The sequence below is a fragment of the Cherax quadricarinatus genome, chromosome 10 (assembly GCF_038502225.1).
Source record: "Cherax quadricarinatus isolate ZL_2023a chromosome 10, ASM3850222v1, whole genome shotgun sequence".
NCBI lineage: Eukaryota > Metazoa > Arthropoda > Malacostraca > Decapoda > Parastacidae > Cherax > Cherax quadricarinatus.
The window spans coordinates 32,637,545-32,663,083 of NC_091301.1; the positions used below are offsets into that span (position 1 = coordinate 32,637,545).

Consider the following 25,539-nt stretch of genomic DNA (forward strand, 5'->3'; position numbering starts at 1 on the left):
AGGAGACAATATAAAAACACATGTAGGAGACAACATAAACAACACATGAGGAGGCAACATAAACAACACATGTAGGAGACACCATAAACAACACATGAGGAGACAACATAAACAACACATATAGGAGACAACATAAACAACACATGTAGGAGACAACATAAACAACACATGTAGGAGACAACATAAACAAGATATGTAGGAGACAACATAAACAAGACATGTGGGAGACAACATAAACAAGACATATGGGAGACAACATAAACAAGACATGTGGGAGACAACATAAACAACAAATGTGGGAGACAACATAAACAACACATGACGGAGACAACATTAACAACACATGTAGGAGACAACATAAACAACACATGTGGGAGACACCATAAACAACACATGTAGGAGACAACATAAGCAACACATGTAGGATACAACATAAACAACACATGTAGGAGACAACATAAACAACACATGTAGGATACAACATAAACAACACATGTAGGAGACAATATAAACAACACATGTAGGACACAACATAAACAACACATGAGGAGACAACATAAACAACACATGTAGGAGACAACATAAACAACACATGTAGGAGACAAAATAAACAACACATGTAGGAGACAACATAAACAAGACATGTGGGAGAAAACATAAACAAGACATGTAGGAGACAACATAAACAACACATGAGGGAGACAACATAAACAAGAAATGTGGGAGACAACATAAAGAACTCATATAGGAGACAACATAAACAACACATTTGGGAGACAATATGAACAAGAAATGTGGGAGACGACATAAAGAACTCATGTAGGAGACAACATAAACAACACATGTAGGAGACAACATAAACAGCACATTTGGAAGACAACATAAACAACACATGTAGGAGACAACATAAACAACACATTTGGGAGACAACATAAACAACACATGAGGAGACAACATAAACAACACATGTATGAGACAACATAAACAACACATGTAGGAGACAACATAAACAACACATGTAGGAGACAACATGAACAAGACATGGGGGAGAAAACATAAACAAGACATGTAGGAGACAACATAAACAACACATGAGGGAGACAACATAAACAAGAAATGTGGGAGACAACATAAAGAACTCATATAGGAGACAACATAAACAACACATTTGGGAGACAATATGAACAAGAAATGTGGGAGACAACATAAACAACACATTTGGGAGACAATATGAACAAGAAATGTGGGAGACAACATAAAGAACTCATGTAGGAGACAACATAAACAACACATGTAGGAGACAACATAAACAGCACATTTGGAAGACAACATAAACAACACATGTAGGAGACAACATAAACAACACATTTGGGAGACAACATAAACAACACATGTAGGAGACAACATAAACAACACATTTGGGAGACAACATAAACAACACATGTAGGAGACAATATAAACAACACATTTGGGAGACAACATAAACAGCACATTTGGGAGACAACATAAACAACACATTTGAGAGACAACATAAAGAACTCATGTAGGAGACAACATAAACAACACCTGTAGGAGACAACATAAACAACACATTTGGGAGACAACATGAAGAACTCATGCAGGAGACAACATAAACAACGCATTTGGGAGACAACATAAACAAGAAATGTAGGAGACAACATAAACAGCACATGTAGGAGACAACATAAACAACACATGTAGGAGACAACATAAACAAGACATGTAGGAGACAACATAAACAACACATGTAGGAGACAACATAAACAACACATGTAGGAGACAACATAAACAACACATGCAGGAGACAACATAAACAACACATGTAGGAGACAACATAAACAACACATGTAGGAGACAACATAAATAACACATGTAGGAGACAACATAAACAACACATGTAGGAGACAACATAAATAACACATGTAGCAGACAACATAAACAACACATACAGGAGACAACATGAACAACACATGAAGGATACAACATAAACAACACATGTAGGAGACAATATAAACAACACATGTAGGAGACAACATAAACAACACATGAGGAGGCAACATAAACAATACATGTAGGAGACAACGTAAACAACACTTGAGGAGACAACATAAACAACACATGTAGGAGACAACATAAACAACACATGTAGGAGACAACATAAACAACACATGTAGGAGACAACATAAACAAGACATGTGGGAGACAACATAAACAACACATGTAGGAGACAACAAAAACAACACATGTAGGAGACAAGATAAACAAGACGTGTAGGAGACAACATAAACAAGACATGTGGGAGACAACATAAACAAGACATGTGGGAGACAACATAAACAAGACATGTTGGAGACAACATAAACAACAAATTTGGGAGACAACATAAACAACACATGTGGGAGACAACATAAACAACACATGTAAGAGACAACATAAACAACACATGTGGGAGACACCATAAACAACACATGTAGGAGACAACATAAGCAACACATGTAGGATACAACATAAACAACACATGTAGGAGACAACATAAACAACACATGTAGGATACAACATAAACAACACATGTAGGAGACAATATAAACAACACATGTAGGAGACAACATAAACAACACATGAGGAGACAACATAAACAACACATGTAGGAGACAACATGAACAACACGTGTAGGAGACAACATAAACAAGACATGTGGGAGACAACATAAATAAGACATGTAGGACACAACATAAACAACACATGAGGGACACAACATAAACAAGAAATGTGGGAGACAACATAAAGAACTCATGTAGGATACAACATAAACAACACATTTGGGAGACAATATAAACAAGAAATGTGGGAGACAACATAAAGATCTCATGTAGGAGACAACATAAACAACACATTTAGGAGACAACATAAACAGCACATTTGGAAGACAACATAAACAACACATGTAGGAGACAACATAAACAACACATTTGGGAGACAACATAAACAACACCTGTAGGAGACAACATAAACAACACATTTGGGAGATAACATAAACAACACATGTAGGAGACAACATAAACAACACATTTGGGAGACAACATAAACAGCACATTTGGGAGACAACATAAACAACACATTTGGGAGACAACATAAACAACACATTTGGGAGACAACATAAAGAACTCATGTAGGAGACAACATAAACAACACATGTAGGAGACAACATAAACAAAACATTTGGGAAACAACATAAAGAACTCATGTAGGAGACAACATAAACAACACATGTAGGAGACAACATAAACAACACATTTGGGAGACAACATAAACAAGAATTGTAGGAGACAACATAAACAGCACATGTAGGAGACAACATAAACAGCACATTTGGGAGACAACATAAACAGCACATTTGGGAGACAACATAAACAAGAAATGTAGGAGACAACATAAACAAGTAATGTAAGAGACAACATAAACAACACATGTAGGAGACAACATAAACAGCTCATTTGGGAGACAACATAAACAAGACATGTAGGAGACAACAAAAACAACACATTTGGGAGACAACATAAAGAACTCATGTAGGAGACAACATAAACAACACATGTGGGAGACAACATAAACAAGAAATGTGGGAGATAACATAAAGAAGTCTTGTAGGAGACAACATAAACAACACATGTAGGAGACAACATAAATAACACATGTGAGAGACAACATAAACAACACATGTGGGAGACAACATAAACAAGAAATGTGGGAGACAACATAAAGAACTCCTGTAGGAGACAACATAAAAAACACATTTGGGAGACAACATAAACAGCACATTTGGGAGACAACATAAACAACACATTTGGGAGACAACATAAACAGCACATTTGGGAGACATCATAAACAACACATGTATTAGACAACATAAACAACACATGTGGGAGATAACGTAAACAACACATTTGGGAGACAACATAAACAACACATGTAGGAGACAACATAAACAACACATGTAGGAGACAACATAAACAACACATTTGGGAGACAACATAAACAACACATTTGGGAGACAACATAAACAGCACATTTGAGAGACAACATAAACAACACATATACGAGACATAAACAACACATGTATGAGACAACATAAACAACACATGCGGGAGATAACGTAAACAACACATTTGGGAGACAACATGAACAACACATGTAGGAGACAACATAAACAACACATGTGGGAGACAACGTAAACAACACATGTGGGAGACACCGTAAACAACACATATGAGAGGCATAACACATGTAGGAGACAACATAAACAACACATGTGGGAGAGAACATAAACAACACATGTAGGAGACATAAACAACACATGTAGGAGACAACATAGGCAACACATGTAGGAGACAACATAAACAAAACATTTGGGAGACAACATAAACAACATGTAGGAGACAACATAAACAACACATGTAGGAGACAACATAAACAACACATGTAGGAGACAACATAAACAACACATGTAGGAGACAACATAAACAACACATGTAGGAGACAACATAAACAACACATGTGGGGGGAGCTGTATCTTCACAACCAGCTGTATCTTCACAACCAGCTGTATCTTCACAACCAGCTGCATCTTCACAACCAGCTGTATCTTCACAACCAGCTGTATCTTCACAACCAGCTGTATCTTCACAACCAGCTGTATCTTCACAGCCAGCTGTATCTTCACAACCAGCTGTATCTTCACAACCAGCTGTATCTTCACAACCAGCTGTATCTTCACAACCAGCTGTATCTTCACAGCCAGCTGTATCTTCACAGCCAGCTGTATCTTCACAACCAGCTGTATCTTCACAACCAGCTGTATCTTCACAACCAGCTGTATCTTCACAACCAGCTGTATCTTCACAACCAGCTGTATCTTCACAACCAGCTGTATCTCACAACCAGCTGTATCTTCACAACCAGCTGTATCTTCACAACCAGCTGTATCTTCACAACCAGCTGTATCTTCACAACCAGCTGTATCTTCACAATCTTGACAACCAGCTGTATCTTCACAACCAGCTGTATCTTCACAATCTTGACAACCAGCTGTATCTTCACAACCAGCTGTATCTTCACAACCAGCTGTATCTTCACAACCAGCTGTATCTTCACAACCAGCTGTATCTTCACAGCCAGCTGTATCTTCACAACCAGCTGTATCTTCACAACCAGCTGTATCTTCACAACCAGCTGTATCTTCACAGCCAGCACAACCAGCTGTATCTTCACAACCAGCTGTATCTTCACAACCAGCTGTATCTTCACAACCAGCTGTATCTTCACAGCCAGCTGTATCTTCACAACCAGCTGTATCTTCACAACCAGCTGTATCTTCACAACCAGCTGTATCTTCACAACCAGCTGTATCTTCACAACCAGCTGTATCTTCACAACCAGCTGTATCTTCACAACCAGCTGTATCTTCACAACCAGCTGTATCTTCACAACCAGCTGTATCTTCACAACCAGCTGTATCTTCACAACCAGCTGTATCTTCACAACCAGCTGTATCTTCACAACCAGCTGTATCTTCACAACCAGCTGTATCTTCACAACCAGCTGTATCTTCACAACCAGCTGTATCTTCACAACCAGCTGTATCTTCACAACCAGCTGTATCTTCGCAACCAGCTGTATCTTCACAACCAGCTGTATCTTCACAACCAGCTGTATCTTCACAACCAGCTGTATCTTCACAACCAGCTGTATATTCACAACCAGCTGTATCTTCACAACCAGCTGTATCTTCACAACCAGCTGTATCTTCACAACCAGCTGTATCTTCACAACCAGCTGTATCCTCACAACCAGCTGTATCTTCACAACCAGCTGTATCTTCACAACCAGCTGTATCTTCACAACCAGCTGTATCTTCACAACCAGCTGTATCTTCACAACCAGCTGTATCTTCACAACCAGCTGTATCTTCACAACCAGCTGTATCTTCACAACCAGCTGTGTCTTCACAACCAGCTGTATCTTCACAACCAGCTGTATCTTCACAGCCAGCTCTTCACAAGCTGTATCCACAGCTGTATCTTCACAACCAGCTGTATCTTCACAACCAGCTGTATCTTCACAACCAGCTGTATCTTCACAACCAGCTGTTTCTTCACAACCAGCTGTATCTTCACAGCCAGCTGTATCTTCACAGCCAGCTGTATCTTCACAACCAGCTGTATCTTCACAGCCAGCTGTATCTTCACAACCAGCTGTATCTTCACAACCAGCTGTATCTTCACAACCAGCTGTTTCTTCACAACCAGCTGTATCTTCACAACCAGCTGTATCTTCACAGCCAGCTGTATCTTCACAACCAGCTGTATCTTCACAACCAGCTGTATCTTCACAACCAGCTGTATCTTCACAACCAGCTGTATCTTCACAACCAGCTGTATCTTCACAACCAGCAGTATCTTCACAACCAGCTGTATCTTCACAACCAGCTGTATCTTCACAACCAGCTGTATCTTCACAACCAGCAGTATCTTCACAACCAGCTGTATCTTCACAACCAGCAGTATCTTCACAACCAGCTGTATCTTCACAACCAGCTGTATCTTGACAACCAGCAGTATCTTCACAACCAGCTGTATCTTCACAACCAGCAGTATCTTCACAACCAGCTGTATCTTCACAACCAGCTGTATCTTCACAACCAGCTGTATCTTCACAACCAGCTGTATCTTCACAACCAGCTGTATCTTCACAACCAGCTGTATCTTCACAACCAGCTGTATCTTCACAACCAGCTGTATCTTCACAACCAGCTGTATCTTCACAACCAGCCAGCTGTATCTTCACAACCAGCTGTATCTTCACAACCAGCTGTATCTTCACAACCAGCTGTATCTTCACAACCAGCAGTATCTTCACAACCAGCTGTATCTTCACAACCACCAGTATCTTCACAACCAGCTGTATCTTCACAACCAGCTGTATCTTCACAACCAGCAGTATCTTCACAACCAGCTGTATCTTCACAACCAGCAGTATCTTCACAACCAGCTGTATCTTCACAACCAGCTGTATCTTCACAACCAGCAGTATCTTCACAACCAGCTGTATCTTCACAACCAGCAGTATCTTCACAACCAGCTGTATCTTCACAACCAGCTGTATCTTCACAACCAGCAGTATCTTCACAACCAGCTGTATCTTCACAACCAGCTGTATCTTCACAACCAGTTGTATCTTCACAACCAGCTGTATCTTCACAACCAGCTGTATCTTCACAGCCAGCTGTATCTTCACAACCAGCTGTATCTTCACAACCAGCTGTATCTTCACAATCAGCTGTATCTTCACAGCCAGCTGTATCTTCACAACCAGCTGTATCTTCACAACCAGCTGTATCTTCACAACCAGCTGTATCTTCACAACCAGCTGTATCTTCACAACCAGCTGTATCTTCACAACCAGCTGTATCTTCACAACCAGCTGTATCTTCACAACCAGCTGTATCTTCACAACCAGCTGTATCTTCACAACCAGCTGTATCTTCACAGCCAGCTGTATCTTCACAACCAGCTGTATCTTCACAACCAGCTGTATCTTCACAGCCAGCTGTATCTTCACAACCAGCTGTATCTTCACAACCAGCTGTATCTTGACAACCAGCTGTATCTTGACAACCAGCTGTATCTTTACAACCAGCTGTATCTTCACAACCAGCTGTATCTTCACAACCAGCTGTATCTTCACAACCAGCTGTATCTTCACAACCAGCTGTATCTGTAACCCCACACTTGATTATGTATCTTCATGTATCTTCACAGCCAGCTGTATCTTCACAACCAGCTGTATCTTCACAACCAGCTGTATCTTCACAACCAGCTGTATCTTCACAACCAGCTGTATCTTCACAACCAGCTGTATCTTCGCAACCAGCTGTATCTTGACAACCAGCTGTATCTTCACAACCAGCTGTATCTGTAACCCCACACTTGATTATCATTACATATTCTTTATTAATTTCCATATTACAAATTATCCCGGAAAGCTAAAAAGAACATGAGAACATAAGATAGAAGGAACCCTTTTGTAGGCCTACTGGCCCATGCAAGGCATGTCCAACTCACATTCGCTCACATCCATTTATGTACTTGTCTAACCAATTTGTCAAAGCTACACAAGGTTTTCGCTTCAGTGAGGCTGCCTGGGAGTTTGTACCACCACTCATCCACAATTCTGCTACCTAACCAGCGCTTTCCTGTATATTTTCTAAATCCAATTTTTTCCGACTTGAACCCATTGCTGCGAGTCATGTCTTGGTTAGATATTTTTAACATGTTTATATCCCTTTATTATTCTTTTTTTTTTCCATTTATACACCTCAATCATATCTTCCTTAATTTTATGTCTTTCCAGAAAGTGCAGGTTCAGGGTTCTTATTCTATCCTCGTACGAAAGATTTCTGATATATGGGATCAACGTTGTCATTCTTCTCTGTATGTTTTCCAGCGCAATTATATCCATTCTGTAATGCGGCTAGGACTGTGCAGCATAATCTAAATGAGGTCTAACCAACGATGTAAAGAGAAACAGAATAACCTGAGGACTCCTCTCATACATCTTGATATGAACCGAAGAATTCTATTCGCTTTATTGCGAACACTTACGCAGTGTTGTCTTGGCTTTAGATCACTGGTAACCAGACTCCTAAATACTTTTCGCAGAGTAACTGAGATCTACATTATTTATTTATATGTGTCATGGTTATTCTCTATTCCCAGGCTTAGAACTTAACATTAAACTGCATCTGCCATTTCTCCGACCACTGCATTCATATCTTCCTGCAGCGCTTTAGTGTCTTCGTTGGAATTAATTCGACGGCCTGTTTTAGTGTTATCGGCAAATTTGCTTATGTCGCTATTTATTCCCCATCTATGTCGTTTAAGTATATTGTGAACAACAAATGGTTCAACACTGACCCCTGTGGAACACGCTTGTGACACGTCCCCACTCTGATTTCTCCCCATTTCTCTCAACAACGCCTCGATCCAGGAAGAAATTCTCCTCCTATTCCGTATGCCACTACTTTCCTCATCAGTCTCAGATGTGGAACTCTATCAGAAGTCTTACTGAAATCCATATACACAATATCATAGCCATTACAATGATCTACCTCCTTAGCTACCGTAGTGAGAAAGAAAATATTAAATTCGTATGGAAGGAACACCCCTTTGTAAAATTTATGTGTTTCAAGGTGCCTTCGAATAGCCTCGGCAGTTATTGATTCCATCAGTTTTCCCACAATGGAGGTTAGGTTAATTAGTCTATAATTCGAAGCTAAGGAACTCTCTCCTGTTTTGTAGATTGGTATCACTTCCATTTTCCACTTACCTGTCACTATTCCACTTTGTAGTGATTTGTTGAAAAGACTAGCCAAAGATTTGCTAAGTGCCTCCTCACATTTCTTTATAACCCTTGAGAACAGTTCATCAGGGCCCAGGGATTTGTTTGGTTTTAATCTATTTGTCTGAGAACCATGTTACTAGTGGTTTTGATCGTGCACAACATTTTTTCGTCCTGACCTATATATTTTTTTTCTGGAATTTCTTCAGTATCTTAATGCGTAAAATCTGCGAAGAAATGTATGTTGATTGTACATATTTCTTTGTCACTGTCAGTGAGCTGACCTGAGCAACTCAACATTAGTCGTCCCTCCATCAAATGACACTGAGAGCATCACCGCAGCATCTTAGGAATGGTATTGACGGTTCCATTCATGACAAGCTTATTCCAGATCTGTTAAATTCAAACGAACAAGTAGAGCGACTTGCAGGCATTATCAGCGCCACCAATGGCCAATGTCAGCTGCCTGGAGCTCCAAAACTTGCTAGGGGAACAAGTGAAGAGCGAGCAATTGCTATTGCCCAAATTCTCAAGAATGGGAAATGACAGAGTGCATCATCGGACTGTGTTTCAGTACAACTGTCTCAGACAATGGATTGTTCCTAGGTGCAGTGTTTGTCTTCAACAGCGATTGGGAAGAAACTTTTTTCGTTATGCTTGCCGTTATCACGCGAGGGAAATGATGACCCGGGTCTTCAGCGCTAGATATGGACCCACATCAAGCCCTAATATTTCCTTGTTCAAAACCAGCCCGACTTTGCTGCGTGTCTGGATAATGAGGAGATCCTGCTGGTTGTCGGCGAAGATGACAGAAGTGCTTCAATTAGCGCACTAGGCAAGGCTCTGGAATTATGATAATACCGAGACGACTACCGAGAATTCATTGAATTGCCTATCCCTTTGTCTTGAGCAAAGATTCTCGGGTGCTGAACCAGATGTCCAGGGGTAAGGCATCAAGCACGATGGATGGCAGAAATCTTGTACTGCCAGAAAGATGGGGCATGTTCCAGAAGCAGCTAAATAATCTCGCTCCTAGAGAGAAAACTTGCGTATTTATAGTGTTTGTACCGACCATCTGCCTGAAAGACTGAATCACAGCTCTGATAGCCGCAGCAGCTCCGTTCAGCGATCGGCAGCTCCTTCAAAAAGTCTGTCAATGCTACAACAAGAAAATTTCAAAAGCTGCATCGTCAAAATTGGAAGCCCACTTGTGGTACTTGGAAGATATGGTGAGACTAACGCTGACAGTTAAGGCAAAGGAAGAGAGAGAAGGCGGCCGTGACTCCCTGAAAAGTGTGAGCCTTCCACAAGTTCCCCTTACGATGCTGAATTCCTTCTCCACGATGAACTCCCTCAAGCTTATTCAGAACCTCAAAATCAACTCATTTTCTTGCGAAAACGTCCATCAAATTGAGACTCAGATGAAAATTTCTGAAAGATTCTCCGGAAGGTGGGAAACATTAAGGTTATCAAGGACAATGCTGAAGGAGGGGTTGATCTAATTCAATAACAGTGTGGAAAGCACACCAAGAATTAAGAACAACTGCAATATCTATTGCAAGCTGTCGACCACCACCACCGAAATCAGTTTTCAGAAGAGTTAGTTCTCTGACCAGTTGGCAAGAATGAGTGCTGTGACCAGCCACAGTATACCCCCTACTTTGAGCGATATTGTTCGTACAGGCACAAGTTTTGTGCACACACACACACACACACATACACATACACACACACACACACACACACTTACACACACACACACACACACACACACATACACACACACACACACACACACACACACACACACACACACACACACACACACACACACACACACACACACACACACACACACACACACACACACATATCAATGAAATCACGAAACAAGTCATTTTGAATCATTAACAAAACTGCGGCTTGGCCAGGACTCGATCCTGTGTTTCCATGCCCAATCCTGTGTGAAATGAACAAAGTATGAATCACTTTCTTCACAGGACCACCATCCTTAATTAAACACCAGGCGATCAGTTCACACAGGGTTGGGCATGGGAACGCAGGATCGAGTCCTGGCCAAGCTACAGTTCTGTTAATGATTCAAAATCACTTCTTTCGTGATTTCATAGATATATAGACAAGATATATAGACATAGATATATCCAGACAGGATGAGGTTGAAATTAGTCTCTGAGGCTCCACGACCACGGATGTCCTTGCATCAAGATAACACACTCAGTACTGCTGGATGCCTGGTGTTTAAGGATGGTGGTCCAGTGGAGAGAGTGATGCGTATATATATATATATATATATATATATATATATATATATATATATATATATATATATATATATATATATATATATATATATATATATATATATGCAATAAGATCACAGTAAACAGGTGATTTCAAAATATGCAAAACAACCACTCTGAAAGAATAGAGAAATTCCAAGCGCTTTCGTGACTACTCACATTATCAAGGAACTATGGATAGTTCCTTGATAATGTGAGTAGTCACGAAAGCGCTTGGAATTTCTCTATTCTTTCAGAGTGGTTGTTTTGCATATATATATATATATATATATATATATATATATATATATATATATATATATATATATATATATATATATATATATATATATATATATATATATATATATATATATATATATATATATATATATATATATATATATATATATATATATATATATATATATATATACACGATGTTAAAGAATTTAAATAAAATAAAAGTGTAAAGAGAATGGAAAAATACTGAAAACTGACGTTTTTATGATGTTTTTCAGAGCGGCGAGTTCAGTGAGCCACCTATATACACTACTATCATGTTTTCGTAAATTTTAGTTACACTTTTAAATACATTTTTCTTGTCTGCCTGTGAAGTTTTCTATTATAACTCGAGAACGCCTTATCCGACCGACATCAAATTTTTAACGCTGGCATACTGTAGATTCACGCAACTATTGCCATGTACGGACGCCCTCTGGTCAAAGTTATATTAACCCATTTCCGGATTTTCTTTCCATTAAGAAAATTGGGAAAGACGTTTCCAGTTTACTTCAAAATTTCAGTACTTGTGTGTCTTATTTAGGTGATCGTCTTAGAGTGTGCGAGTAACAGTTTTCCAGCTTAATTATTAAATGGCTCTAGCATTTCTCGAATAAAATATCTTGGCTATGCCACCCCTAAAATCTTCAATAATTAAAAACTGATGTATGTTAAAGGATGTAAATCTCTACGATGTGTTAGTACAAATTCTCCAATATTCTCGGAATCTATTGATTCTGTGAGATAACTAGGATAAAAATGCTTCTTCCGACTGATCTCAACCTTCCAGTAACACATTATCGTACTGGAAGATTTAATATATTAGTGAGCATTTGTAGCTTCTAATTTCATTGCTTTATTAATAAAAAAAAATTTAATCATGAATGTTGGCGACCTGTAAGACTAAGATCAACCTGGTGTATCAAACACCAGGTAGTTGGTGACCTGTAAGACTAAGATCAACCTGGTGTATCAAACACCAGGTAGTTGGTGACCTGTAAGACTAAGATCAACCTGGTGTATCAAACACCAGGTAGTTGGTGACCTGTAAGACTAAGATCAACCTGGTGTATCAAACACCAGGTAGTTGGTGACCTGTAAGACTAAGATCAACCTGGTGTATCAAACACCAGGTAGTTGGTGACCTGTAAGACTAAGATCAACCTGGTGTATCAAACACCAGGTAGTTGGTGACCTGTAAGACTAAGATCAACCTGGTGTATCAAACACCAGGTAGTTGGTGACCTGTAAGACTAAGATCAACCTGGCGTATCAAACACCAGGTAGTTGGTGACCTGTAAGACTAAGATCAACCTGGTGTATCAAACACCAGGTAGTTGGTGACCTGTAACACTAAGATCAACCTGGTGTATCAAACACCAGGTAGTTGGTGACCTGTAAGACTAAGATCAACCTGGTGTATCAAACACCAGGTAGTTGGTGACCTGTAAGACTAAGATCAACCTGGTGTATCAAACACCAGGTAGTTGGTGACCTGTAAGACTAAGATCAACCTGGTGTATCAAACACCAGGTAGTTGGTGACCTGTAAGACTAAGATCAACCTGGTGTATCAAACACCAGGTAGTTGGTGACCTGTAAGACTAAGATCAACCTGGTGTATCAAACACCAGGTAGTTGGTGACCTGTAAGACTAAGATCAACCTGGTGTATCAAACACCAGGTAGTTGGTGACCTGTAAGACTAAGATCAACCTGGTGTATCAAACACCAGGTAGTTGGTGACCTGTAAGACTAAGATCAACCTGGTGTATCAAACACCAGGTAGTTGGTGACCTGTAAGACTAAGATCAACCTGGTGTATCAAACACCAGGTAGTTGGTGACCTGTAAGACTAAGATCAACCTGGTGTATCAAACACCAGGTAGTTGGTGACCTGTAAGACTAAGATCAACCTGGTGTATCAAACACCAGGTAGTTGGTGACCTGTAAGACTAAGATCAACCTGGTGTATCAAACACCAGGTAGTTGGTGACCTGTAAGACTAAGATCAACCTGGTGTATCAAACACCAGGTAGTTGGTGATCTGTAAGACTAAGATCAACCTGGTGTATCAAACACCAGGTAGTTGGTGACCTGTAAGACTAAGATCAACCTGGTGTATCAAACACCAGGTAGTTGGTGACCTGTAAGACTAAGATCAACCTGGTGTATCAAACACCAGGTAGTTGGTGACCTGTAAGACTAAGATCAACCTGGTGTATCAAACACCAGGTAGTTGGTGACCTGTAAGACTAAGATCAACCTGGTGTATCAAACACCAGGTAGTTGGTGACCTGTAAGACTAAGATCAACCTGGTGTATCAAACACCAGGTAGTTGGTGACCTGTAACATTAAGATCAACCTGGTGTATCAAACACCAGGTAGTTGGTGACCTGTAAGACTAAGATCAACCTGGTGTATCAAACACCAGGTAGTTGGTGACCTGTAAGACTAAGATCAACCTGGTGTATCAAACACCAGGTAGTTGGTGACCTGTAAGACTAAGATCAACCTGGTGTATCAAACACCAGGTAGTTGGTGACCTGTAACACTAAGATCAACCTGGTGTATCAAACACCAGGTAGTTGGTGACCTGTAAGACTAAGATCAACCTGGTGTATCAAACACCAGGTAGTTGGTGACCTGTAAGACTAAGATCAACCTGGTGTATCAAACACCAGGTAGTTGGTGACCTGTAAGACTAAGATCAACCTGGTGTATCAAACACCAGGTAGTTGGTGACCTGTAAGACTAAGATCAACCTGGTGTATCAAACACCAGGTAGTTGGTGATCTGTAAGACTAAGATCAACCTGGTGTATCAAACACCAGGTAGTTGGTGACCTGTAAGACTAAGATCAACCTGGTGTATCAAACACCAGGTAGTTGGTGACCTGTAAGACTAAGATCAACCTGGTGTATCAAACACCAGGTAGTTGGTGACCTGTAAGACTAAGATCAACCTGGTGTATCAAACACCAGGTAGTTGGTGACCTGTAAAACTAAGATCAACCTGGTGTATCAAACACCAGGTAGTTGGTGACCTGTAACACTAAGATCAACCTGGTGTATCAAACACCAGGTAGTTGGTGACCTGTAAGACTAAGATCAACCTGGTGTATCAAACACCAGGTAGTTGGTGACCTGTAAGACTAAGATCAACCTGGTGTATCAAACACCAGGTAGTTGGTGACCTGTAAGACTAAGATCAACCTGGTGTATCAAACACCAGGTAGTTGGTGACCTGTAACACTAAGATCAACCTGGTGTATCAAACACCAGGTAGTTGGTGACCTGTAAGACTAAGATCAACCTGGTGTATCAAACACCAGGTAGTTGGTGACCTGTAAGACTAAGATCAACCTGGTGTATCAAACACCAGGTAGTTGGTGACCTGTAAGACTAAGATCAACCTGGTGTATCAAACACCAGGTAGTTGGTGACCTGTAAGACTAAGATCAACCTGGTGTATCAAACACCAGGTATTAATATTTTTATCCGAAGTCTTTAACAAACATTATATATGAAACTGAATTTAAAATATTTATTATACACAAATACACTCGTCACATATATATGTATGAATATATATATATATATATATATATATATATATATATATATATATATATATATATATATATATATATATATATATATATATATATATATATATATATATATATATAACTCAGTGCTGTTTGATTCACACCGACTCTTGAAATATACCCTCAGTGACTCACCAGTATACTCGTAGATTCCTGGACATATCTCCTCGAGTTTGCGGTCTTGACCTTCTACAGTGAGGAAGAGGTTGGGAAGGGTGAAACGTCTCATCTTGACGTCTGCTGCAGTGGTGGTGGGTCGTGGGGGTGGGCCGCCCCCGTCCAGGCTCCCCGAGGCTAGGGAGGAACACATCCTGGCCTCCCTACCCCCGCGGGGGCACCGTGACTCCTCTTGACTATCCAGGGTGAGGGATAGGCATCCCCTAGCTATCCAGGATGAGGGACAGGCATCCCTTGCTATCCAAGGTAAAGGAATGGCATCTATTTACTATCGAGGGTGAGGGGCACACATCTCCTTAGCCTACGTCAGAGAGAGAGGGAAAGAAAGCTAGCCTTCTAGTAGACTGGAAGGCTAGGAGCCACAGAGGGAAGGTAATAGCTAAAGGCAACTTTCTCCGAACATAAACTTAAAACAAGAGAAAGTTACAGTCTCTGTGATGAGTTGAGGTGAAGGCGAGTCTTTACAGATTCATAAAGGCTCAAGAAATACCAACCAGGAACTGTGGGTTGACTGACGCAGGTGGTTAAGATAAACACACACTGCAAATTTCCTATCTTAATGAGATCTTATAACATAGTAAGGTGGGTTGACAGGAAGGTAATGAAGAAATCAGAAAAGACTGGTTGAACATGTTCAATCCTTAAACAGAACAAAAAGCTGAAAGAGGTGCTTAAAAGAGACGTCACAAGGGGGAGCCTGGTAAGCACGTATATATCACCCTGTAAGATGATAACTAATTCTCACAATACCACTCACTTTGGGTGAGAAAACGTTACATAAAGAGGACTACAGTACAGTCAACAACAGCTATCAGAGAGTCTTGGGGAGTACAAGTGGTCGCTACATGAACTAAAGAAACATTTGAATATTGTAATGTCCACAAGAGGAAACAATATGGGACGGTAGGATTATATATACTGAAGTGGCACTGTTACAGTGATGGTGGCACTGAGGCAGTAATGGTAGCAGTTGTGCAGTGATGGTAGTACTGGTGCAGTGATGGTAGCACTTATACAATGTCGGTAGCACTGGTGCAGTGACTGTAGCACTTGTGCAGTGACGGTAGCACTGGTGCAGTGACAGTAGCACTGGTGCAGTGACGGTAGCACTGGTGCAGTGACGGTAGCACTGCTGCAGTGGCAGTAGCACTGGTGCAGTGACAGTAGCACTGGTGCAGTGACGGTAGCACTGGTGCAGTGACGGTAGCACTGGTGTAGTTTAGTAGCACTCGTGCAGTAATGGTAGCACTGATGCAGTGACGGTAGCACAGGTGCAGTGATTATGGCATTACTACAATGATGGCGCTGAGGCAGTAATGGCAGCACTTGTGTAGTGATAGTAGTAGTACTGATGCAGTGACGGTAACACTGGTGAAGGGAGGGCAGTACTGGTGCAGTGATGATGCTATTAATGCAGTGACGGTATCACTGGTGTAGTGATGAAACCACTGGTGCAGTGACGGTAGCACTTGAGCAGTGACGGTAGCATTTGTGCAGTGACGGAACTGTTGCAGTGATGGTAGCACTGGTGCAATAACGGCAGCACCAGTGCAGTGACGGTATCACTGGTGCAGTGATGGTATTACTTATGCAGCGACAGCAGCACTAGTGCAGTGACGGCAGCACTAGTACAGTGACGGTATCACTGGTGCAGTGACTCTAGCACTGGTGCAATAACGGCAGCACTAGTGCAGTGACGGTATCACTGGTGCAGTGACAGCAGTACTAGTGTAGTGACGGCAGCACTAGTGCAGTGATGGTATCACTGGTGCAGTGACTGTAGCACTGGTGCAATAACGGCAGCTCTAGTGCAGTGACGGTATCACTGGTGCAGTGACAGCAGTACTAGTGTAGTGACGGCAGCACTAGTGCAGTGATGGTATCACTGGTGCAGTGACTGTAGCACTGGTGCAATAACGGCAGCAATAGTGCAGTGACGGTATCACTGGTGCAGTGACAGCAGTACTAGTGCAGTGACGGCAGCACTAATGCAGTGACTGTAGCACTGGTGCACTAACGTCAGCACTAGAGAAGTGACTGTATCATTGGTGCAGTGACAGCAGTACTAGTGTAGTGACGGCAGCACTAGTGCAGTAACGGTATCACTGGTACAGTGACAGCAGTACTAGTGCAGTGACGGCAGCACTAGTGCAGTGACGGTATCGCTGGTGCAGTGACAGCAGTACTAGCGCAGTGACGGCAGCACTAGTGCAGTGACTGTAGCACTGGTGCAATAACGGCAGCACTAGTGCAGTGACTGTATCATTGGTGCAGTGACAGCAGTACTAGTGTAGTGACGGCAGCAGTAGTGCAGCGACTGTATCATTGGTGCAGTGACAGCAGTACTAGTGTAGTGACGGCAGCACTAGTGCAGTGACGGCAGCACTAGTGCAGTGACGGTATCACTGGTGCAGTGACAGCAGTACTAGTGTAGTGACGGCAGCACTAGTGCAGTGACGGTATCACTGGTGCAGTGACAGCAGTACTAGTGCAGTGACGGCAGCAGTAGTGCAGCGACTGTATCATTGGTGCAGTGACAGCAGTACTAGTGTAGTGACGGCAGCACTAGTGCAGTGACGGCAGCACTAGTGCAGTGACGGTATCACTGGTGCAGTGATGGTGGTGTAGTAGAGACAGACAAGTTAATTAATATATTCAGACCTCCACCTTCGTACGGGTCTGACTGCAAGTTGCACTGGTCAACCTCTCACTTGAACCCCCACACATCCGATCAATCATTGTCTTGGTCACGCGAAAATCTATTGCCTCGTCCTATATAACGACTTCTGGACTTTTTTTTCCCTCTCTCTCTCAACAATGCAAAACGCACTTGCATGCGGCAGCGTACAGTTACACCCACACACACAAAAATCTTTCCCCTGCCTTCCTTATCAGCGATGAATGCCGGCGCTTTTCATCGCCCCAGCGCTGGTATGTGCTCTCTCACGGCACTCTGCGCTGCTGGAAGCAACGAGGGACGAGGTAACGAGTACAGTGAGTGGATGGTCAGGGGGTGTTTCTGGAGAGCGAGGGAGGGAGTGAGTAGCAGACACTAACACACCTGTTGAGCTTCATGCTCCTACTAACTGATGCTTGCAGCAGCACCCACCAGCCAGCACACGCACCTCGGAGGTGCGATAACTCTCCCCTACCTCACCCAATTATACATTCTCTTTGTATGGTACGATAATTATACGTGCTGGCTGAAAGGTGCGATTGTTGTTGATTTTGGTGGAGGGGGGGGAGGTCAGATGCTATAATTACGTGTGTTCTGTTGTACGATGATTTTTAAGTTATGATAAGATTTGTTGTAAAATGCGATAATTATAGAGATTGTTAGATTCTATAATTTGTAAGGTAAGATAATTATAGGATACTGTTGTAATGTGCAATAATTATAGGTCTTTTAAAGTACGATAATTATACATTTGGTTTTTAAGGTTTGATAATTATACATTTCCTCTGTAATATGTAATGAGTATAATTTCTCGCTTGTAAGGTACGATGATTATATAGTGCTGTTTGTAAGGTACGACAATTATGAGTTGTTTAATGAGGTGCGACAATTGTTTTGTTTGTGAGGTATGAAAGTTTTATGTTTTGTTTGTGAGGTACTATAATTATGCATCTTGTTTGTGAGGCACAATAATTACTTCGTTTGTGAGGTACAATAATTATCTTGTTTGTGAGAAGCAATAATTACTTCGTTTGTGAGGTACAATAATTATCTTCCTGTTTGTGAGGAACAATAATTACTTCATTTGTGAGGTACAATAATTATCTTCTTGTTTGTGAAGTACAATCATTATATTTCTTGTCTGTGAGGTACGATAATTACTTCGTTTGAGGTACAATAATTACTTTGTTTGTGAGGTACAATAATTACTTTGTTTGTGAGGTATAATAATTACTTTGTTTGTGAGGTACAATATTTACTTCGTTTGTGAGGTACAATAATTACTTCGTTTGTGAGGTACAATAATTACTTTGTTTGTGAGGTACAATAATTACTTCGTTTGTGAGGTACAATAATTACTTCGTGTGTGAAGTACAATAATTACTTCGTGTGTGAAGTACAATAATTACTTCGTGTGTGAAGTACAATAATTACTTGGTTTGTGAGGTACAATAATTACTTTGTTTGTGAGGTACAATAATTACTTTGTTTGTGAGGTACAATAGCTACTTCGTTTGTGAGGTACAATAATTACTTCGTTTGTGAGGTACAATAATTACTTTGTGTGTGAAGTACAATAATTACTTGGTTTGTGAGGTACAATAATTACTTGGTTTGTGAGGTACAATAATTACTTGGTTTGTGAGATACAATAATTACTTTGTGAGGTACAATAATTACTTGGTTTGTGAGGTACAATAATTACTTGGTTCGTGAGGTACAATAATTACTTGGTTTGTGATGTACAATAATTACTTTGTGAGGTACAATAATTATTTGGTTTGTGAGGTACAATAATTACTTTGTGAGGTACAATAATTACTTGGTTTGTGAGGTACAATAATTACTTGGTTCGTGAGGTACAATAATTACTTGGTTTGTGATGTACAATAATTACTTTGTGAGGTACAATAATTATTTGGTTTGTGAGGTACAATAGCCATTACGACCAGCCAGTAATAAAATTCAACGCAGGTCGCAATCTTCAAACTTTCCATTCATAAAATTCCTTTGGCTGAAAGGACTTAATTAAGTTTGAAGATATATATATATTACATTTCCCTTCATTATTTTTGCCCTGGTTTTGAAAAAAGCATTTTTCATTTTTCGATGTGATAGCATTTCCGTTTAAAACATTTACACAGTATGTATACACCGACATGTGTGTTTCTCTAACATTATATATATTGAAATTAGGGATTAAAATATTCTTGATTGGTGAAGGTACCTCGCAGCTTGACTGAGCTGGTGTAGTCGATAGGCTTTAAACCCCCAGTAACCAAATACCCCCAAGACGTTTACGATACCTGGATATTGACTGACATTCTTCACATACTATCGTGGTCTTTGTAGTGAAGGACCTCCCAGTAGCTACTGTAGTGTGGAGATGGAGTCACTCTAGACTTTCTCTCTTACCTCCTTGTTAACACAGTCAACACTCTGCTAGCAAGCTTAGTGTAACTATTATGTATACTGATGTTATCTATAATGTTATGTATACTGATGTTATCTATAATGTTACGTATACTGATGTTATCTATAATGTTATGTATACTGATGTTATCTATAATGTTATGTATACTGATGTTATCTATAATGTTATGTATACTGATGTTATCTATAATGTTATGTATACTGATGTTATCTATAATGTTATGTATACTGATGTTATCTATAATGTTATGTATACTGATGTTATCTATACTGATGTTATCTATAATGTTATCTATACTGATGTTATCTATAATGTTATGTATACTGATGTTATCTGTAATATTATGTATACTGATGTTATATATAATGTTATGTATACTGATGTTATCTATAATGTTATGTATACTGATGTTATCTATACTGATGTTATTTATAATGTTATGTATACTGATGTTAGCTATAATGTTATGTATACTGATGTTATCTATAATGTTATGTATACTGATGTTATCTATAATGTTATGTATACTGATGTTATCTATACTGATGTTATTTATAATGTTATGTATACTGATTTTATCTATAATGTTATGTATACTGATGTTATCTATACTGATGTTATTTATAATGTATAATGATGTTAGCTATAATGTTATGTATACTGATGTTATATATAATGTTATGTATACTGATGTTATCTATAATGTTATGTATACTGATGTTATCTATAATGTTATGTATACTGATGTTAGCTATAATGTTATGTATACTGATGTTAGCTATAATGTTATGTATACTGATGTTATATATAATGTTATGTATACTGATGTTATCTATAATGTTATGTATACTGATGTTATCTATAATGTTATGTATACTGATGTTATCTATGTTATGTATACTGATGTTATCTATGTTATGTATACTGATGTTATCTATACTGATGTTATTTATAATGTTATGTATACTGATGTTAGCTATAATGTTATGTATACTGATGTTAGCTATAATGTTATGTATACTGATGTTATCTATGTTATGTATACTGATGTTATCTATGTTATGTATACTGATGTTATCTATACTGATGTTATTTATAATGTTATGTATACTGATGTTAGCTATAATGTTATGTATACTGATGTTAGCTATAATGTTATGTATACTGATGTTATCTATAATGTTATGTATACTGATGTTATAGTTTCTGGACAACAGTTTATCTGGAGAGAGTTCCGGGGGTCAACGCCCCCGTGGCCCGGTCTGTGAACAGGCCTCCTTAGGTCAGTGTCCCAGGATGCGACCCACACCGGTCGACTAACACCCAGGTACCCATTTTACTGATGGGGAACATAGACAACAGGTGGAAAGAAACACGTCCAATGTTTCTACTCTGGCTGGGAATCGAACCCAGGCCCTCGCCGTGTGAAGCGAGAGCGTTAACCACCAGGCCATAATAATGTTATGTATACTGATGTTATCTATACTGATGTCATAGATACTGATGTTATGTATACTGATGTCATCTATAATGTTATGTATACTGATGTTATCTATAATGTTATGTATACTGATGTTATCTATACTGATGTTATTTATAATGTTATGTATACTATGTTATGTATACTGATGTTATGTATACTGATGTTATCTATAATGTTATGGATACTGTTGTTATCTATAATGTTATGTATACTGATGTTATCTATACTGATGTTATTTATAATGTTATGTATACTGATGTTAGCTATAATGTTATGTATACTGATGTTATCTATAATGTTATGTATACTGATGTTATCTATAATGTTATGTATACTGATGTTATCTATAATGTTATGTATGCTGATGTTATCTATGTTATGTATACTGATGTCATCTATACTGATGTTATGTATACTGATGTCATCTATACTGATGTTATGTATACTGATGTCATCTATACTGATGTTATGTATACTGATGTTATCTAAGTTATGTATACCGATGTTTTCTATGATGTTATGTATACTGATGTTATCTATAATGTTATGTATACTGATGTTATCTACGGTGTTATGTATACTGATGTCATGTGTAGGGATGGTATGTATATGTTGTCGACGTAGAGACAATGTTTGTAAATAATTTCGCCTGATTGCGAATTGTTAAGCATTTCAAATCTCTTTCGTTGTCCACTGCAAGTGGCAGGATTTGATGAAATAACTTTCCAAACGAGCTTGATACCCGGGGATATGGGTTAACATCGCTTAGCGATGTTAACCCATGTTAACCGATGTTAACCCATACTTATCGCAGGTCTAGTCTCGTGGTAAAGTACTGTGAACTCTGATGCAGAGTTAGCAGGTTCGAGTCCTGCTGTGGACGTAGAGACAAACAGGGACTAGAACGAAATTAGCCTAGAGTTATTCACACCATCGCGTGTCCTTGGTTAGCGAGTACAACATCCAGTGCCGCTGGATGCTCTACTCTTAAGGATCGTATGGTCCAGTGGATTAGGGCGTCATGTGTTTTCGCCCACCATGAGGCAGGCCAAAGCAGAATGGGTTCGAGTCCTTGGCTAGTCCAGTGTTCTTTCGATCAATACCACTCGTTCGTGGTCACAATAATATATATATATATATTTATATATATATTTTTATATATATATATATATTTATATATTTATTTTTTTTTTTTTTTTTTTTCAACAAGTCGGCCGTCTCCCACCGAGGCAGGGTGACCCAAAAAAGAAAGAAAATCCCCAAAAAGAAAATACTTTCATCATCATTCAACACTTTCACCACACTCGCACATTATCACTGTTTTTGCAGAGGTGCTCAGAATACAACAGTCTAGAAGCATACACATATAAAGATACACAACATATCCCTCCAAACTGCCAATATCCCAAACCCCTCCTTTAAAGTGCAGGCATTGTACTTCCCATTTCCAGGACTCAAGTCCGACTATATGAAAATAACCGGTTTCCCTGAATCCCTTCACTAAATATTACCCTGCTCACACTCCAACAGATCGTCAGGTCCCAAGTACCATTCGTCTCCATTCACTCCTATCTAACACGCTCACGCACGCTTGCTGGAAGTCCAAGCCCCTTACCCACAAAACCTCCTTTACCCCCTCTCTCCAACCCTTTCGAGGACGACCCCTACCCCGCCTTCCTTCCCCTATAGATTTATATGCTTTCCATGTCATTCTACTTTGATCCATTCTCTCTAAATGACCAAACCACCTCAACAACCCCTCTTCTGCCCTCTGACTAATACTTTTATTAACTCCACACCTTCTCCTAATTTCCACACTCCGAATTTTCTGCATAATATTTACACCACACATTGCCCTTAAACAGGACATCTCCACTGCCTCCAACCGTCTCCTCGCTGCTGCATTTACCACCCAAGCTTCACACCCATATAAGAGTGTTGGTACTACTATACTTTCATACATTCCCTTCTTTGCCTCCATAGATAACGTTTTTTGACTCCACATATACCTCAACGCACCACTCACCTTTTTTCCCTCATCAATTCTATGATTAACCTCATCCTTCATAAATCCATCCGCCGACACGTCAACTCCCAAGTATCTGAAAACATTCACTTCTTCCATACTCCTCCTCCCCAATTTGATATCCAATTTTTCTTTATCTAAATCATTTGACACCCTCATCACCTTACTCTTTTCTATGTTCACTTTCAACTTTCTACCTTTACACACATTCCCAAACTCATCCACTAACCTTTGCAATTTTTCTTTAGAATCTCCCATAAGCACAGTATCATCAGCAAAAAGTAACTGTGTCAATTCCCATTTTGAATTTGATTCCCCATAATTTAATCCCACCCCTCTCCCAAACACCCTAGCATTTACTTCCTTAACAACCCCATCTATAAATATATTAAACAACCATGGTGACATTACACATCCCTGTCTAAGACCTACTTTTACCGGGAAATAGTCTCCCTCTCTTCTACACACCCTAACCTGAGCCTCACTATCTTCATAAAAACTCTTTACAGCATTTAATAACTTACCACCTATTCCATATACTTGCAACATCTGCCACATTGCTCCTCTATCCACTCTATCATATGCCTTTTCTAAATCCATAAATGCAATAAAAACTTCCCTACCTTTATCTAAATACTGTTCACATATATGCTTCAATGTAAACACTTGATCTACACATCCCCTACCCACTCTGAAACCTCCTTGCTCATCCGCAATCCTACATTCTGTCTTACCTCTAATTCTTTCAATTATAACCCTACCGTACACTTTTCCTGGTATACTCAGTAAGCTTATTCCTCTATAATTTTTACAGTCTCTTTTGTCCCCTTTCCCTTTATATAAAGGGACTATACATGCTCTCCGCCAATCCCTAGGTACCTTCCCCTCTTTCATACATTTATTGAACAAAAGTACCAACCACTCCAACACTATATCCCCCCCTGCTTTTAACATTTCTGTCATGATCCCATCAGTACCAGCTGCTTTACCCCCTTTCATTTTACGTAATGCCTCACGTACCTCCCCCACACTTACATTCTGCTCTTCTTCACTCCTAAAAGATGGTATACCTCCCTGACCAGTGCATGAAATTACTGCCTCTGTTTCTTCCTTAACATTTAAAAGTTCCTCAAA

General features: G+C 39.7%; 1 long non-coding RNA gene across 1 annotated transcript in view; it reads right to left on the reverse strand.

Annotated features, from left to right (window-relative positions):
* Positions 1 to 19,006, reverse strand: part of LOC128688020 (uncharacterized) — a 116,343-nt gene extending 97,337 nt beyond the window's left edge. The window contains exon 1 of the long non-coding RNA XR_011391826.1: positions 15,744 to 19,006. This is a non-coding gene — a long non-coding RNA (uncharacterized lncRNA). The remainder of the gene's footprint in view (positions 1 to 15,743) is intronic.
* Between the last annotated feature and the right edge of the window lie 6,533 nt (positions 19,007 to 25,539).